Source organism: Sphaerodactylus townsendi, linkage group LG03 (genome assembly GCF_021028975.2).
Source record: "Sphaerodactylus townsendi isolate TG3544 linkage group LG03, MPM_Stown_v2.3, whole genome shotgun sequence".
Taxonomy (NCBI): Eukaryota; Metazoa; Chordata; class Lepidosauria; order Squamata; family Sphaerodactylidae; genus Sphaerodactylus; species Sphaerodactylus townsendi.
In genome coordinates this window covers 171,389,309-171,405,505 of record NC_059427.1, presented here as the reverse complement: position 1 = coordinate 171,405,505, position 16,197 = coordinate 171,389,309, and the positions used below count along the sequence as shown (strand labels likewise).

Genomic DNA, 16,197 nt, shown 5'->3' with positions numbered 1-16,197 from the left:
CGAACTCAGGCATGTGATATTAAATCCCACCCAGCCTTAACCTGCCCTTTGCTTCTCATGGTCTGCATGCAATGATGGGCCAAGGAGAGATATACTTCCAGCCCCAGCCCTGCAGCCTGGCAAAAATTAAGGTTCACCTTGTGAAGCCCCGCCCACAAGGAAGTCCCCTCACCACCCCCAATCAGGACCACAAACAGAGTTTCCCTCCATTTTAAAGAGGCTCTGTTTTTCTTCTCAGCGGCTGTGTTGTATGAGAGTGGGGGTGTTGGGTCCATTAAAATATACAATTTTAAATCAACTTAAACAACAACAATATTATATAAAGCCGTGGTGTGACCGCACTTGGAGTACTGTGTTCAGTTCTGGTCGCCACATCTCAAAAAGGATATCGAAGAGATAGAAAAAGTGCAGAGAAGGGCAACGAGGATGATTGAAGGATTGGAGCACCTTCCTTATGAGGAGAGGCTGCAGCATTTGGGACTCTTTAGTTTGGAGAGGAGACGGCTGAGGGAGGATATGATTGAAGTCTATAAAATTATGCATGGGGTAGAAAATGTCGACAGAGAGAAATTGTTCTCTCTTTCTCACAATACTAGAACCAGGGGGCATTCATTGAAAATGCTGGGGGGAAGAATTAGGACTAATAAAAGGAAACACTTCTTCACGCAACGTGTGATTGGTGTTTGGAATATGCTGCCACAGGAGGTGGTGATGGCCACTAACCTGGACAGCTTTAAAAGGGGCTTGGAGAGATTTATGGAGGAGAAGTCGATTTATGGCTACCAATCTTGATCCTCTTTGATCTGAGATTGCAAATGCCTTAACAGACCAGTTGCTCAGAAGCAGCAGCAGCAGAAGGCCATTGCTTTCACATCCTGCATGTGAGCTCCCAAAGGCACCTGGTGGGCCACTGCAAGGTGCAGAGAGCTGGACTAGATGGATTCTGGTCTGATCCAGCAGGCTTGTTCTTATGTTCTTATGTTCTTATTCCAAACAATTCAACATTTGAACCCAAGGCACTCGTCAATGAGGCCCAGAGGGGAAGGGAGTCAAAGGTGTTGGGCAGAATACTTTCCTTTTCCTGTGTAGAGACTCTCTCTGACTTTTGACCTTGGGTATTTCTGGCATTCTTGCCTTTCGTGCTTTTTGAATCGTGGGATTGTATTTCAGGCTTGGGGTGGGGGGGCGGGGAGAAGGAGTAGGACTTGATATATTGGGGTTGCTTCCTGGTTCTGGCAGAATCAGCTTTCTCTGTCTGCTACCTGTCTGTTTTCTCCAATAAAGGCTTCTTATCCTCAATGGTACAGAGTCTGATTTGGGTCACAGATCCCAAGTTTGACAGGTGACCAGTCAGATGTCCATAGAGCACCCTGAAACAGCCTAGAAAGCTATCCATCCCTGTCCTACCCTGTTTCCCCGAATATAAGACATCCCCTAAAAATAAGACATAGTAGAGGTTTTGCTGAAGTGCGAAATATAAGGCATCCCCCGAAAGTAAGACATAGCAAAGTTTTTGTTTGGAAGCATGCCCGACGAACAGAACGTAGAAAAATAAGACATCCCCTGAAAATAAGACATAGCGCATCTTTGGGAGCAAAAATTAATATAAGACACTGTCTTATTTTCGGGGAAACACAGTATCATAAATCTGATCTATGGGCGGCAGAGGTCTACGGTGGGAAAATGGGGCGGGGCACAGGGGCGGGGTCCCACCCCCCAAGCCTTCCCCCAAGCCCCCCCAGGCTCCCTGCAGCCCGGTTTCTGCTCTCCCTAGAGCATGAAGGCCGAGGGCAGGGCAATGCCCCTACCAAGCCACACCCCCTGCCCTCAGTGCTTTTAACAGCACATCGCTGGAGGTCCGGCAATTGCTCTTCCTAAACTCTGGGGCAGTGGCGGCGAACCTATGGCACGGGTGCGTGAGCCGTCGCCCCATTTTGGGCACTCGGCAGCGGCATAGCGCCAAGGGGACGAGGGGTGCGCAACGTACTGGGCGCGCGCCCCTGTGGGATTGTGGCGAGGGTGTTCTGGGGGCGGGGCGGAGGTGTTTTGGGACATTTCGGGGGCATTCCAGGGCAGGGCAGGGCATGGAAGAGGCACAGAGCGCACGCGTGCCCCAGGTGCTGTTTCCCCTCGCTCCACCCCCGGCGCTCAGTCTCGAAAAGGCTCCCTATCACTGCTCTAGGGAGAGCAGCAGTTGGGCTCCATGCAGCCTGGGGGAGGGGCTTGGGGGCAGGGAGTGGGGCTTGGGGGTGAGGCAGGGTGAGGGGTGGAGCAGACATCCCACATGCATCCCTGGAGGCTGGCTCCTGCAGAAGCCAGCTTGCAGGGAGGCCAGGAGGCGGTGGGCTGCTGGCTGCTGGTGCATGTCTTTGGTCCTGTGGGGGGCCCTCCGGTGCCCCCCCTCATGACTGAAAGGCATGCACCTGGGGACACAGGTATCCCCCTGTTCCTAGGTCGGTACGCCTCTGCTGTGCAAACAGGGAGGAGTGGGGGCAAGATCAGGTGTTTAGGATAGGGTTTGATTGTGATTTTACCGTTGTTGGAGATTTGTGTGGTTTTTATGGTAACCCACCCTGAGTCTGTGATAAAGGGTGGGGAATAAATGGAAACAGATAAATAAATAAAATGATATACAGATGGTTGTTGTGGGCTCTCCAGGCTGTGTGGCCGTGGTCTGGTAGATCTTGTTCCTAACGTTTCGCCTGCATCTGTGGCTGGCATCTTCAGAGGTGTATCACAGAGAGAAGTGTGTTACACTTGTTCTTCTGGACACAGTGTTTAACACTTCTCTCTGTGATACACCTCTGAAAATGCCAGTCACAGATGCAGGCGAAACATTAGAAACAAGATGTACCAGACCACGGCCATACAGCCCAGAAAGCCCACAACAACCAGTTGAGTCCGGCTGTGAGAGCCTTCGACAATACATAAAACAATATACAATTTTAAATCAATTTAAATAACAACAATATGCCAAACAATTCAACATTCGAACACAATGCACAACTTCATTTCAATGGCAACCAGTCAGATGTCCATAGCGGACCCTGAAGCAGCCTAGAAAGCTACCCATCCCTGTCCCATCATAAATCTACTCTCTGTGCGGACAGGGAGGAGGGGGGCAAGGTCAGAGGGGCAGCAAGATGAAACAGACTCATAATTGTCTCAACCAAAGGCCTGGTGGAACACTCCTGCTGGGCAGGCCCTGCAGAACTGCTTAGGATCCCACCAGGCCCTGGTGTCAAGTGACAGAGAGTTCCACCAGGCCGGAGTCTGGTCATTTCCTCCCCACTGATCCTCTGGCCCGATATCTTAAAGAACTTATCTCTTGCCTTGGATGCTAAGTTTGGTCACAGTTTCAGAGTCGGGAACTTGGTCGTCAATAACTTTGGCTTTGACCTTCTGTTCTTGGACTCCATCTGAAAAAAGACAGGAAAGCAGAATCATCTTAAGGGACAATTTTTGAGCAGTTAGAAATCTAGGAATGGTAGATTTCTGCATTTGGACTCTGTCCCATTTCCCACCACAAATCGCTGCAACTATCAGAAGTTCCTTGAGAAAACCTGACCGTAACTACTAGTGTTAAGTCATTTGTGACTAGAAGTGGGAAAGATCCCAAATGCAGTGATGGACAGTTCCAGAATTCTGGCAGCTTTGTTCAAAAATCCGGAAGGAGAACGGAAACATCTGATGGCAGGTAATCGTCAGGACCTCTGATCTGGTCAAGGAAAGCAATTCCATGTGAGCAAAAGTCTTCATTTAGAAACAGCAGTTCAGGGAAAGATCATCAGGCGTTTATTGACAGAATTGGGAAACCCCAACAAACCCTCCTTTCAAATACAAAAGAGGACTCGCCGTCCTATCCCAAGCCACACCTCCTATCCCAGAGGAACCCGACTCTTCCCTCTCACCAGGAAAGGAATGTGGCTGGTCTCTCCTTATGGCGTCTTACTCCATCCAAGCCAATGCAGGAAAGAACCCCGATGTATAACGAAAACAACAGGCTGTGGGTTCCCAGAACTGCATTGGAGGTGGGAGGGGGAAACACAAGCTATCATACCCACCTCCCACCAGGAGGAGAACTATGGTCATAGAATCACAGAATCATAGAGCTCGAAGAGACCCCAAGGGCCATCAAGTCCAACCCTCTGCAATGCAGGAAGATACAATCAAAGCACTCCTGACAGATGGCCATCCAGCCTCTCTTTAAAAGCCTCCAAAGAAGGAGACTCCACCACACTCCGAGGCAGTGCATTCCACCGTCGAACAGCCCTGACTGTCAGGAAGTTCTTCCTGATGTTTAGGTGGAATCTCTTTTCCTTCACCTTGAACCCATCACTCCTGGTCTCCTCTCACTGTCCCATCTGAAATTTTAAGTAGTGAAGCTTTCCAAACTGAACTGCACTTTACTCAGAAGGCCCAATTGGCTCTTAAGCCAAGGATGCCAGTTCAACTCATTGCTGGTTTGCTCACAGTTTAAAGCAGGTATTTCTACTAGTTTGACATCTATGCATTGGCGGTGCAATTGGCATGGTAGCTGCCCAAATAGTGTCAAGATCTGATTCATAGAGTTGGAAGAGACCCCAAGGGCAAATCAAGTCCAACCCCCTGCAATGCAGGAACACACAATCAAAGCACTCCTGACAGATGGCCATCCAGCCTCTCTTTAAAAATATCCAAATATGGAGACTCCACCACACTCCAAGGTAGTGCATTCCACTGTCGAACAGCCCTGACTGTCAGAAAGTTTTTCCTGATGTTTAGGCCCAGTACATGACAGTATACAGTAATGTACATACCTAAGACCACAGTCTCGCAAAACTAAAATTACAAAATTTATGCTTGGAATGGGATAAAGAATTGTCGCCTTAGAAGAAGAAGAAGAGTTTGGATTTATATCCCCCCTTTCTCTCCTGCAGGAGACTCAAAGGGGCTTACAATCTCCTTGCCCTTCCCCCCTCACAACAAACACCCTGTGAGGTGGGTAGGGCTGAGAGAGCTCCGGAAAGCTATGACTAGCCCAAGGTCACCCAGCTGGCGTGTGTGGGAGTGTACAGGCTAATCTGAATTCCCCAGATAAGCCTCCACAGCTCAGGTGGCAGAGCTGGGAATCAAACCCTGTTCCTCCAGATTAGATACACAAGCTCTTAACCTCCTACGCCTCTGCTTGCTCCTTATGTGATCATGTCTTTCTGCAAACTTCTGGGATAAAAGAAGCCCTATCAGAAGTTTCCCAAACATGAGAATATCCACTGCCTTGAAAAATACATGGCCGAATTTCCACTGAAAATTTAATCTGGATGCAACCAAGTTTCAAAAGAATCGGCACCTTTTCATCCAGGTTCCAACATCCTCGCTGCAGCATGTTTCCAGTGAAGACATCTAGGCCTGCCCCTTTGCGGGGGGTGGGGTGGTGCCTGCTTTCAGGGGTGCAATTGTTAAGCTAGCACCACCAAAATTTCAGAGTATCTTTAGAAGACCCTCCTGATGATACCACCCAGGTTTGGTGAAGTTTGGTTCATGGGGGCCAAAGTTATCGACCCTCAAATATGTAGCCCCTATCTCCTATTAGCTCCCATTGGAGTGTGGTTTTTTTCCCAAAAAGTTGCATATACAAGCAGGTCCAGGAAAATCCCATGATAAGGGGGTGGGGAGGAGGAGCGCCAGAAATGGGACCGATCCGTGTTCTGCAGTTCAGCAGTGAGGAGCTCTCGAGAAAACCTGGATATTTTGGGTGACTATCTCAGGATGAATTGCCAGTGGGAATTCGCCCATAGAAGCACACTGAGTGCAAATACTGGATGCTGAAAAAGATCTTCAAAGGAGTCCCCCCCCCCCCCCCCCCAAAAAAAAAGAACTTAAAAAAGGAAGCTGTTACTCACTGACTCCTTTCGCAGCAGGGTCCAGTTCAATGACAGTCACCAGCTTTTTCAGCATACCTTCAGGCTGTTCAGGAAGGAAGGAAGCAGATAAACCCTCTTTACCAGGATCTCCCCGCCGCTAAGACGTTAGGGTAGCAGGGAGAGACTCAGCCCTACAACAGGACAGTGTAAGCCCAGAGCATCAGACCTCACTTCTGGGGCAAATAGTTCAGTTTCATGGTGCCTGACTACCGCATGGGACGAAATGCTAATTAGTTGCAGGACCTCCCGGCTAGGAACTGGTCCTCACCACCAGAAGAGGCACTTCAACACCCCCTGGTGCCTCCAGACAACCAGGGTTGGGGGCTTTGGAAGTTGCAGTTTACACTTCATATTTCAATACCCCCCCCCCCGGTGCCTCCAGACAACCAGGGTTAGGGGCCTTGGAAGTTGCAGTTTACACTTCATATTTCAATACCCCCCCCCGTGCCTCCAGACAACCAGGGTTAGGTGCCTTGGAAGTTGCAGTTTACATTTCATATTTCAATGCCCCCCCCCCCTGGTGCCTCCAGACAACCAGGGTTAGGTGCCTTGGAAGTTGCAGTTTACATTTCATATTTCAATACCCCCCCCCCCGGTGCCTTCAGACAACCAGGGTTGGGGACTTGGAAGTTGCAGTTTACACTTCATATTTCAATACCCCACTACCCACCACCCCCGGTGCCTCCAGACAACCAGGGTTGGGGACTTTGGAAGTTGCAGTTTACACTTCATATTTCAATACCACCACCACCACCACCACCACCACCCCCCCCCCCCCCGGTGCCTCCAGACAACCAGGGTTAGGTGCCTTGGAAGTTGCAGTTTACAGCATAGCTGTTAGATCCTGGACCAAAACAGACTCTGGTTTTGAAACCAGAAGTCTTTATTGCGTTGCCCACAGGTACTTTTTTAAAGGCAGAAAGCCTGTGGCACATGGCTTTTGCAGTAGAACAGATCCCTTGCTATCCTCCTCACCTCACCCCACCCCACCCCACCCCACCCCACCCCACCCCACCCCACCCCACCCCACCCCACCCCACCCCATCCCATCTTATCATGGAATGTGGGAACAACAAGGTGTGAAAGATATTGTTTTGGAAAGCTCCCTTCTTCCAGAGCGCAGAGCAGGGGGGGCTTCTAGTTAACTGTGTTGCTAAGCGCATTGACACAGAACAAAAAGGTCCATTAACATATGACAGGTATTGATGCGGAGAAGGTCAGCTGCCCCCACCCCCACCCCCAGAGAACAGATCTCCTCAGCCCAGGTATGCCCCTTGGTGCTCATGGTCTGAAGTTGGGAGGTGGCAGGCGCCACTCCTGTTCTTGGTGTGAGAAAGGAAGGGCCTAGCAAGAGGACTGTAGGCCTGCCAACCTCCAGGTGGAGCCTGGAGATCTCCCAGCATTACAAGTGATCTCCAAGTCACATGTGAGTGCCCCAGAGAATCCAAGTCCCCATCTTTCCAAGCTGGCATCTCCTGCAGCACCAACCCAGGCCCTCTGTAATAGCTTCTCCAGTCACGGCCACCTTGGCGAGCTCTCACCAGAGCAACACCGTAAGTGATCTCCAGAATTCTCTGGAGAAAATGGTCTCTTTGGAAGGTGACTATCAAACACATTCAAATGGCAGAGAGAGAGAGAGAGAGAGAGAGAGAGAGAGATCCCACTGTGGGAACTGGATATACATTTATAACTTTATTTTTGTTAGAACAGCTATAGGGGATAGCTACATGAATAAACAGAATCATAAAAGAGATCAGAGGTTAGAATAGAAATGAATGTCATTAGTTAAATGGGAAAAAGTGTTTTTCTATATATGTTAAATGAACACAGAAATGATAATGAGAGATTCATATTTACTGGTATTTTACTATAATTCTATTGTATTAGAATCGAAGGTATAATCGTTAGAATCAATGTTTGTATAATCTTTTAAAGTTAAATCATTTCAAACTGGGAAAAGGGAAGTTTTATGATCTTAAGGAATGGGATGTAAAACCTGCATGCCCTGAGGAGGTATATCTCTCTTCAGGAGCAAACTTAGAAAAGCAGGAAAACAGGTTATTCTTGGAAACAAGAAAAGGCAGAAGTCAGTTTTATTGCAGCCGTTTGCATATGGGCAGAGGGACATGAGCAAACAGCATGCAGTGTTTGTGTAACAGAAGGAATCAGACACGTGGAATAGAGGCTGTCTTAATGTGACAAGGAGACAGAACTATCCAATGGGATTTTAAGGTTCATGCTCATAGCACGTGAAAGGGGTATGGATTATGTATGTGAGTAAGGGGATGAACTGTGACGTATGTATTCTTTGTATCTGTAAAGACTAAGGTCTTTCGCATGGTGGGCGTGTCTCTCTTTTGAGAGCACCCAGAAGGGGGTCACCTTCTGTCAGAGATCTTATGTTCCTATCTATATTCTGTTAAGTAAAAAGGTCTTGTTTGTTTCTGATGTCAGATGTCTGATGCTTTTGTGGGGAGTTTATTTCTAACCTATCTTTTCTCAAACAGCTGCGCAGGTCGGACCTGAGTTCTGGCCTCACACCACCATGCTCTGCTTTGCACAGGTGGGGAGTGTCAGGATATGTAAAATAGTGGTTCATCTTCTAGGCAGCAGATAGCTGAGTCAGCAACAAGAGCCGGAGCCGGCCAGTTTGGGGGCAACTAGCTACAGTTGACCTTTAACGTGATTGGTGCATTGACTGTGACTCCGTCCCAGTGGAAATATTGTTGCTGGGAAAAGTACCTTGTTTTAACACTATAGCAGCTATGCATTGTGTATGCTGAATTGTCTATATTGTATAGTTTTATCTAGTCCTGTCTTGTACAGTGATAGTCTTATCTTGCCTTGTATAGTCCTGCAACCACTTTAGTTAAAGCCTTCCTTATTGGAAAGAACATCTTTGTGAAGTGTCTTCTTTTCCTAAGAGGCGGGAGGCTGCAGCGTGTAAAGAAGAACGACTAAGTCTACTTGTCTACTCTTAGCCCTGCTCTACGTCTGCTGATAGGGAGCAGGTAGAGTAACAATCATGCATCAAGGATCATACAAAAGGAGGTTTAAAGGGTGGAATGAACTCACAAATGGAATATTCTAGAACAGGGGTGTCCAACTCATTATGACGGTCAGATGTGATATAAATGGGACTTGGTCAGGCTGGGCAATGGTGGGAGGGGGAGCGGCTGCCTTGGCTGGCCCCAGAATGGCACGGGGGGGAGGGGTGCCTGGACTGGTAAGCCTTCAGTGGGGTGGGGTGGTTTATCAGGCCCACAAGCCTGCTGAGGTACCCCCCCCCCCGGCCCGGCTCTTGATCTGGATCAGGGGCCCGATAAGCTCCCTCAAGGGACTGGACCCCAGGCTGCTTATTTGACACCCCTGTTTGAGAAGCTGACTTATTTCAGCCGTTCTTTCCCCAAGAGGCCCTGGAGACCCTGACTTCATACATACCACCACTTTCAGCTTCTTCTTGACCCCATCTGACACATACTGGTCCCAGACAGCTGCTTTGACCTCAATGTCGTGGAGTCCCCGCTGGAGTGGGACAATCACAAACGGCACGGCCTTGGAGGACAGGCCTTTGATTCTGAATATCTGTGTGTATCTTTTCTTGGCAGTTGAAGCGCTGCAGAAAGCTGGGTTGTGGACCAGCTCTACCCGCACCTGCAGAGAAAAGACGGGGAAGTGGAAATATGGGAGAATGGAACACTGTAAACACCTTCACTTCCCCTTAATGTTACAAACAAAACTACATCATGGGTTAAGCCAGACAATGCATTTTTTTCCCAAGGTAGTCTTCCTTCTTGTAAACTGAACCCACCTTGTTGAGTAAACCCTGTTGGCTCGTACTGCAAATGGAACACTTACCTTCAGAATTCTTCTCTGTGCAGCTGGCTTGCAGAGGAGCTCTCCTCAGCCCATTTCTCTTGTTTACATGGAAGGCAGCACTCTCTCCTTCCCTAGAGTTTTTTTCTGCAGAGCTTCCCAGGCCTGGTTCTCTCTTAATTCCACTCCATCTAATGATTCTTAAAGGCGATAATATCTCATGACACCTGGTAGTCAAGACTGCTGGCTTGTTATTTTCATGCTCTCTTTATATCAATATCTCAAAACATCAATAGAATTAAAGGATGCGGTAAGTTCGTGAGTGAGTTCCTTTTTCTGTTACTTGAACCAGCCGGCGACAACAGGGAAGGGAGGGCGAGGGGGAAGGCATGCAGAGCAGCACAAAGGGAAGAGTGAAGTGAGGTGGCTGAAGGGCCCAGGGAAGACTTCTCAGGACAAAGCTGTGCCTACTCACTGGCAAAATCTGACTCCGCTCTGGTGGCAAAGCAAATTAAAAAAGGCATGCTAGGGAGTGATCATGCTTGCCACGGAGAGAATGGAAAGTGAAAACGTGACTTGAGGAAACAGGTCTGTAGAAGAAATCTTGCTGCGACGGACATTCGCCCCCATCACGTAGCAAGCACACTGGGCGTAACTGGCCATATACTTGTCTGCACATTGAAAGTTTGATCAAGTAAGTCAGTCCCTCCATCTTGCTTCTGCTTTTGTAATCAGGCAGGCTGCCAAACTATTTTCTCCTTTATGTTACCAACACTTTTCTCCAAAAGTCCTTCTTCAGGGGTTGGAGAGGAGAGCTGGTGATGTTGTGGATACTGCCCAATAGGCACCTATCCCAGCTGTTATGCAATCAGCTTCAGGTTTTCCATGGGAAAGGACCCAACTGTGGCTAATGTTAGAAGGAGCCTGAAGCTCAGATGCATCATCCCTGGGGTATAGCCTGGGACTCCTTGTCATACCTCTAAAGACAGTGTCATAATACAGCTCTTTTGTTCTTGAATTCAGTATTTAAGAGGAGTGCGCAGAATGGAGCAGAATCCCTAGAACCAGGAATAAAGGTATGGAACTTCCTGCCAAAATCCCAAAGTTTCACCGCAGATGTCTTCTTCTCGATAAGTTGTAAAGGACAGCCCGACTTCCACTTCTGCTCATTTCTCACACTACTGGAGTAAAGGCCGCAGGTCAATGAAGAAGTCCTTTGCCACTACGATCTCATACGGTCAGTCCAACCCGCAGACCCCTGGAACAAGGGGGAGGGGGGAAAGGATCAAACGGGGGGTTGGTGCCTCCACTGGCTCCATATACTTTGCATCCCTCCGTATTTCTTCCAAGCTTCAGGCTGTGAGGTCACTACTGTTTGCACTCAGCCACACCCCCCACCACAGGTAGCTAATAAAAAATTCCCTTACCTTTAGTATCCCAGGGAAAATGCCTACAGCCAGCCCACGCTTCCCAGGTGGTGATGGAATCTTTCAGGAAAACAGACACTATCTTGGATGAGATCCTAGACATAAAGCGAAGGGGCCGTGTCACGCCTGACCAAAGCACAAATGTACACAACAGCTGGAAAGGGACACGAAGCTGCTGCAGAAAATGGGAAGAAGAAGAAGAAGAAGAAGAAGAAGAAGAAGAAGAAGAAGAAGAAGAAGAAGAAGAAGAAGAAGAAGAAGAAGAAGAAGAAGAAGAAGAAGAAGAAGAAGAAGAAGAGCAGGAGCAGGAGCAGGAGCAGAAGAAGAAGAGGAGGAGGAGGAGGAGGAGGAGGAGGAGGAGGAGGAGGAGGAGGAGGAGGAGGAGTTTGGATTAATATCCCCCTTTTGTCTCCTGCAGGAGACTCAAAGGGGCTGACAATCTCCTTGCCCTTCCCCCCTCACAACAAACACCCTGTGAGGTAGGTGGGGCTGAGAGAGCTCAGGAGAGCTATGACTAGCCCGTGTGTGGGAGTGAACAAGCTAATCTGAATTCCCCAGATAAGCTTCCACAGCTCAAGAGGCAGAGCAGGGAATCAAACCCGGTTCCTCCATATTAGAGTACACCTGCTCTTAACCACTATACAACTGCTGCTCCTATTAAGGGCTCTCTGCCCTGCACTGAGTATCTCCTGCCACCCACACACCCAGCAGTGTAGGGTGTGAAGATAGTCAAGAAATGCGAATCCTTTGTAGTGCCAGAGGACACAGCCCAGAGGGAAAAAATTGTGTGGGCTTGCTTTCAGCAGCAGTGGTGTGTTTGATGTACTTTTCCAACCTAACTCCACTTGTTTCAGAGTCTTTCTTTGGGCAGTTGGGGGGCATAGCTTCCCCTCTACAGAATCCTCCTGCCAACTGGAGCTTTAAGAGAGGCTGCTGAAGCCCCAGCCTAGCCCCTCCTCCCACACACACACTGCAGTGATCCACATTCTGTGTGGACAGGGAATGTCTGTGCAACAGGTTCAAATGAAACGCTGGTGCCGCATTGCAGAAGAGAAAGAACAGCGGGTACCCTTGATCATTCGGAGGTGTCAGCCAGATCGCTCCATCAAGCCACATCCAACTCTCGAAAACTCCTGCTCGGGAGACAATTTCATCATCGGGCTAAGAAAGCATCATCTGACATCACCTGGGAAATTAAGAGACACAGGCTTAGCTGGGGGAAGGGGGTCTTATTTACAGGGTGGTTTTCTCACGGAGCAGGGGGATTGGCTGAAATGTTGAAGTCACAGGGTTACCATCTCTCCACCTAAATGTCAGGAAAAACTTCCTGATTGTCAGGGCTGTTCAACAGTGGAATGCACTGCCTCGGAGTGTGGTGGAGTCTCCTTCTTTGGAGGTTTTTAAAGAGATGGATGGCCATCTGTCAGGAGTGCTCTGATTATGTGTTCCTGCATTGCAAGGGGTTGGACTGGATGGCCCTTGGGGTCTCTTCCAACTCTGATTCTATTGTTCCCCACTGAAATCCCTCCACTCCCCTCCCCAAACCCTGCTCTCCTGGGGATCCACTCAGGGGTGGGATTCAAATAATTTAACAACCGGTTCCGGTGGTGGGATTCAAATAATTTAACAACTGGTTGTGTGCAAGCACCATTTTAACAACTGGTTCTGCCGAAGTGGTGCAAACCTGCTGAATCCCACCACTGGATCCACCCCCTATCTCCAGGAATACGCCAACTCAGCTGTGCCCTTGCTGTAGCTCCAAAAGGAAACAGAACCCCTCTACTTGCTTCTTGACAGGACCAGCTCTTCCTCCCGCCAAGACTCTGCGATGTTCCTGATGTACTGGCAACATCTGCTGAAGACAGATTTGCACTCCGCTTCCCTCAGGATGCATCACTCTGCCCGCCGCAGCTGTGGCCCATGGGGTTGTCCTGCATGCCGTCTTCACAGCACTTCCTCAGGGTCCGGTCCTGATACTGGCCCACTGAAACACACAAGCCTCAGTGAAACATGAGGAAAAGTCCCTCCTCCGCACCCTTTTCTCCCTGCTGTTCAAAACAGGAGACAGTCAAGATTCAGAAGTACCCCAAAGAAATCGAGTTACCTTTTCTGGGTTATCAGTATCCAGAATTACACAAGTTTAAGACTGACAATGAAGGAACTGAAATGGTTAAAGACTGTCCATTCCTTGGCTCCATCATCTACCAAAAAGGGAGACTGCGACCAAGACTGCCAGACCAAGACTGATAGCACTGACAGGGGTCAGTGCTATCAGTCACAGACCAGGAAAGGGATTTGGGCATCTTAGTTGATAGTTCCATGGGAATGTCAACTCAATGCATGGCAGCTGTGAAAAAGGCAAACTCTATGCTGGGGATAATTAGGAAAGGAGTTGATAATAAAACTGCAAGGATTGTCATGCCCTTACATAAAGCCATGGTGCAATTCACACTTGAGTAAGTGTCGTGCACTGCCCCACATCTCAAAAAGGATATTGAAGAGATAGAAAAAGTGCAGAGAAGGGCAACGAGGATGACTGAAGGATTGGAGAGGCTGCAGCATTTGGGACTCCTTAGTTTGGAGAGGAGACGTCTGAGGGTGGATATGATTGAAGTCTATAAAATTATGCATGGGTAGAAAATGTTGACAGAGAGAATTTTTCTCTTTCTGCCACTACTAGGAACCAGAGCATTCATTGAAAATGCTGGGGAAGAATTAGGACTAATAAAAGCGGAAACACTTCTTCACACAACTTGTGATTGGTGTTTGGAAGATTGTGCCACAGGAGGAGGTGATGGCCACTAACCTGGATAGCTTTAAAAAGGGCTTGGACAGATTTATGGAGGAGAAGTCAATCTATGGCTACCAATCTTGATCTGCCTGGATCTGAGATTGCAAATGCCTTAGCAGACCAGGTGCTCAAGAGCAGCAGCAGCAGCAGGCCATTCCTTTCACCTCCTGCATGTGAGCTCCCAAAGGCACCTGGTGGGCCACTGTGAGTAGCAGAGTGCTGGACTAGATGGACTCTGGTCTGATCCAGCAGGCTAGTTCTTATGTTCTTAAGAAATCAGAAGGAGGCTGAGGCTGAGAAGGGCAGCCATGAAAGAGCTGAAACACATCCTTAAGCATAAGGATGCGTTGGGGCATCTGAAATCAAGATAATTCGTATCGTAGCATTCCCCATGACTACACACGGGTATGAAAGTGGGATGGTGAAGAAAGTCCACAAGAAGAAAGCGGATTCATAAAATGTGGGGTTTTATGCACACCACGGACTGCCAAAAAGATAAATTAGTAATATAAAGATTGAGAAATATATGGCGTTAAAGAAAAGTGATATAAAATGGTATAGAACACCAAAACAACTAGCATAAATGATAAAAGGACTTAGTTCTAAATGCTGGCACTGTGGAGACCAAGAGGCACATTATAGCCATATGTGGATAGAATGTGCAGAAGTGAAAAAATTTTGGACAACTGTATTAATATATATCGAGAAACTGGTGAAGATAAATATTGATTTAAATAATGACTTAATGTTCATGGGTGTAATGGAAGACAGAAGGAGGGATAAACAATATACTGGTAGTTATATGTATAAAATAATGATGAAAGCAGCCCATGCAACAATAGCCTTGGGCTGGAAAGAAAAGAAAAAATGGACATTTCAGAAATGGCTAGAATATATCTGGGAACAAGTGACACTGGATATTTTCGATATACTTACCAAAAATAAGACGTGGCAAGATAAACAGAATGAAATCTTGAAGATATGGATGATATACGTGTACTGGATGAAAGAAGCTCGAGTCAATGAAGAAATACAGGAGAAGAGGCTACAGAGAATGAACTTACTGCGTTTGTGTGACAAAACTATGAAGAAGAAGTAATGGGGGAAGGGAGAAAAGGGGGTGAAAGTATTGTTTGAAAATGTATGAAGAAGGAAATTACTATAAACTGTAAAATTCAAACGATACAATAATATTTTTTTAAAAAAAGATAAATTAGTGGGTTGTTGTTCAAATCAAGCCTGAACTCTCCCTAGAAGCTAAAATGACCAAATTAAAGCAATTGTCCAAATCCAAATCCAAAATCTTTATTAGGCATAAAACCGGTGTGTGTCAAGAATTTCAAATACAAGAAGATCATTATTGCGCAACTTGCAGTACACAGAGTAAAAATATAGCAACAGCTTCAGAGATTTCAACATTAGAGTTATTTAGAAGCTTAGCCATTTTTATTTTATCAGAAAGGAGCATAAATCCTGTTGGTAATACAGTTCTCAAATCAGTTCTGATGTTGTTGTATTTTGAACAATGAAGCAGAATGTGAGAAAGTGTATCAGTTGTACCAGGACAAAATCGACAGCAACGCTCATTTTGTGGAATACTAGAGAAACGACCTTGAAGATGTACTGACGGAAAAGAGTTACACCTTGCTCTAGTCATGACCCATCTGCAATTGTAATTAACACGTTGTTCCAGGTATATAGCAGGGCTAGATTTCTGAGGGATAATCCCAATAAAAGCAATTGTACTTTGGTCACTTTATGAGAAAGCTAAGTATCAGGGGAAAAGATCACAAGAAATTATACTAATGCTAGGACAAGTTAAAGGCAGCGGGAAAAGAAGAAGACCCAATATGTGATGAATGGACTTCAGCAAGGGAGCCGTGGCAAGACCTGAGCAAAGATGCTTTGGAGAGCATGAATTCATAGGTTCTCATAAGTCAGAAGTGACTGGCCAGAACTTCACACACACACACACAGAATCCAGAAACATAATTACCAGGTTTGGGAGGGAGGGGCAGGTTTTTGGGTTGTCATCATCTGAAATATTTTATTGCATTGTATTTTGTATATATATATGAAAAAATAGCACCGTGACTGATCAACAGGTTTGAGATTTGAGCAATGATTGATGGTAAATATATAGCCAGACGAAGGGCCCATCCACCCAGAGGCATATCTAGGCAAACTGGAGTCTGAGGGCAAAACCAGAGTTTGCCCCCCCCCCAATGGGCGGCCGCCCTCCCCCACCGTGACCAAACAA

General features: G+C 47.4%; 1 pseudogene; it reads right to left on the bottom strand.

Annotated features, from left to right (window-relative positions):
* Nucleotides 1–16,197, bottom strand: part of LOC125428027 — a 189,787-nt pseudogene that overhangs the window by 134,592 nt on the left and 38,998 nt on the right.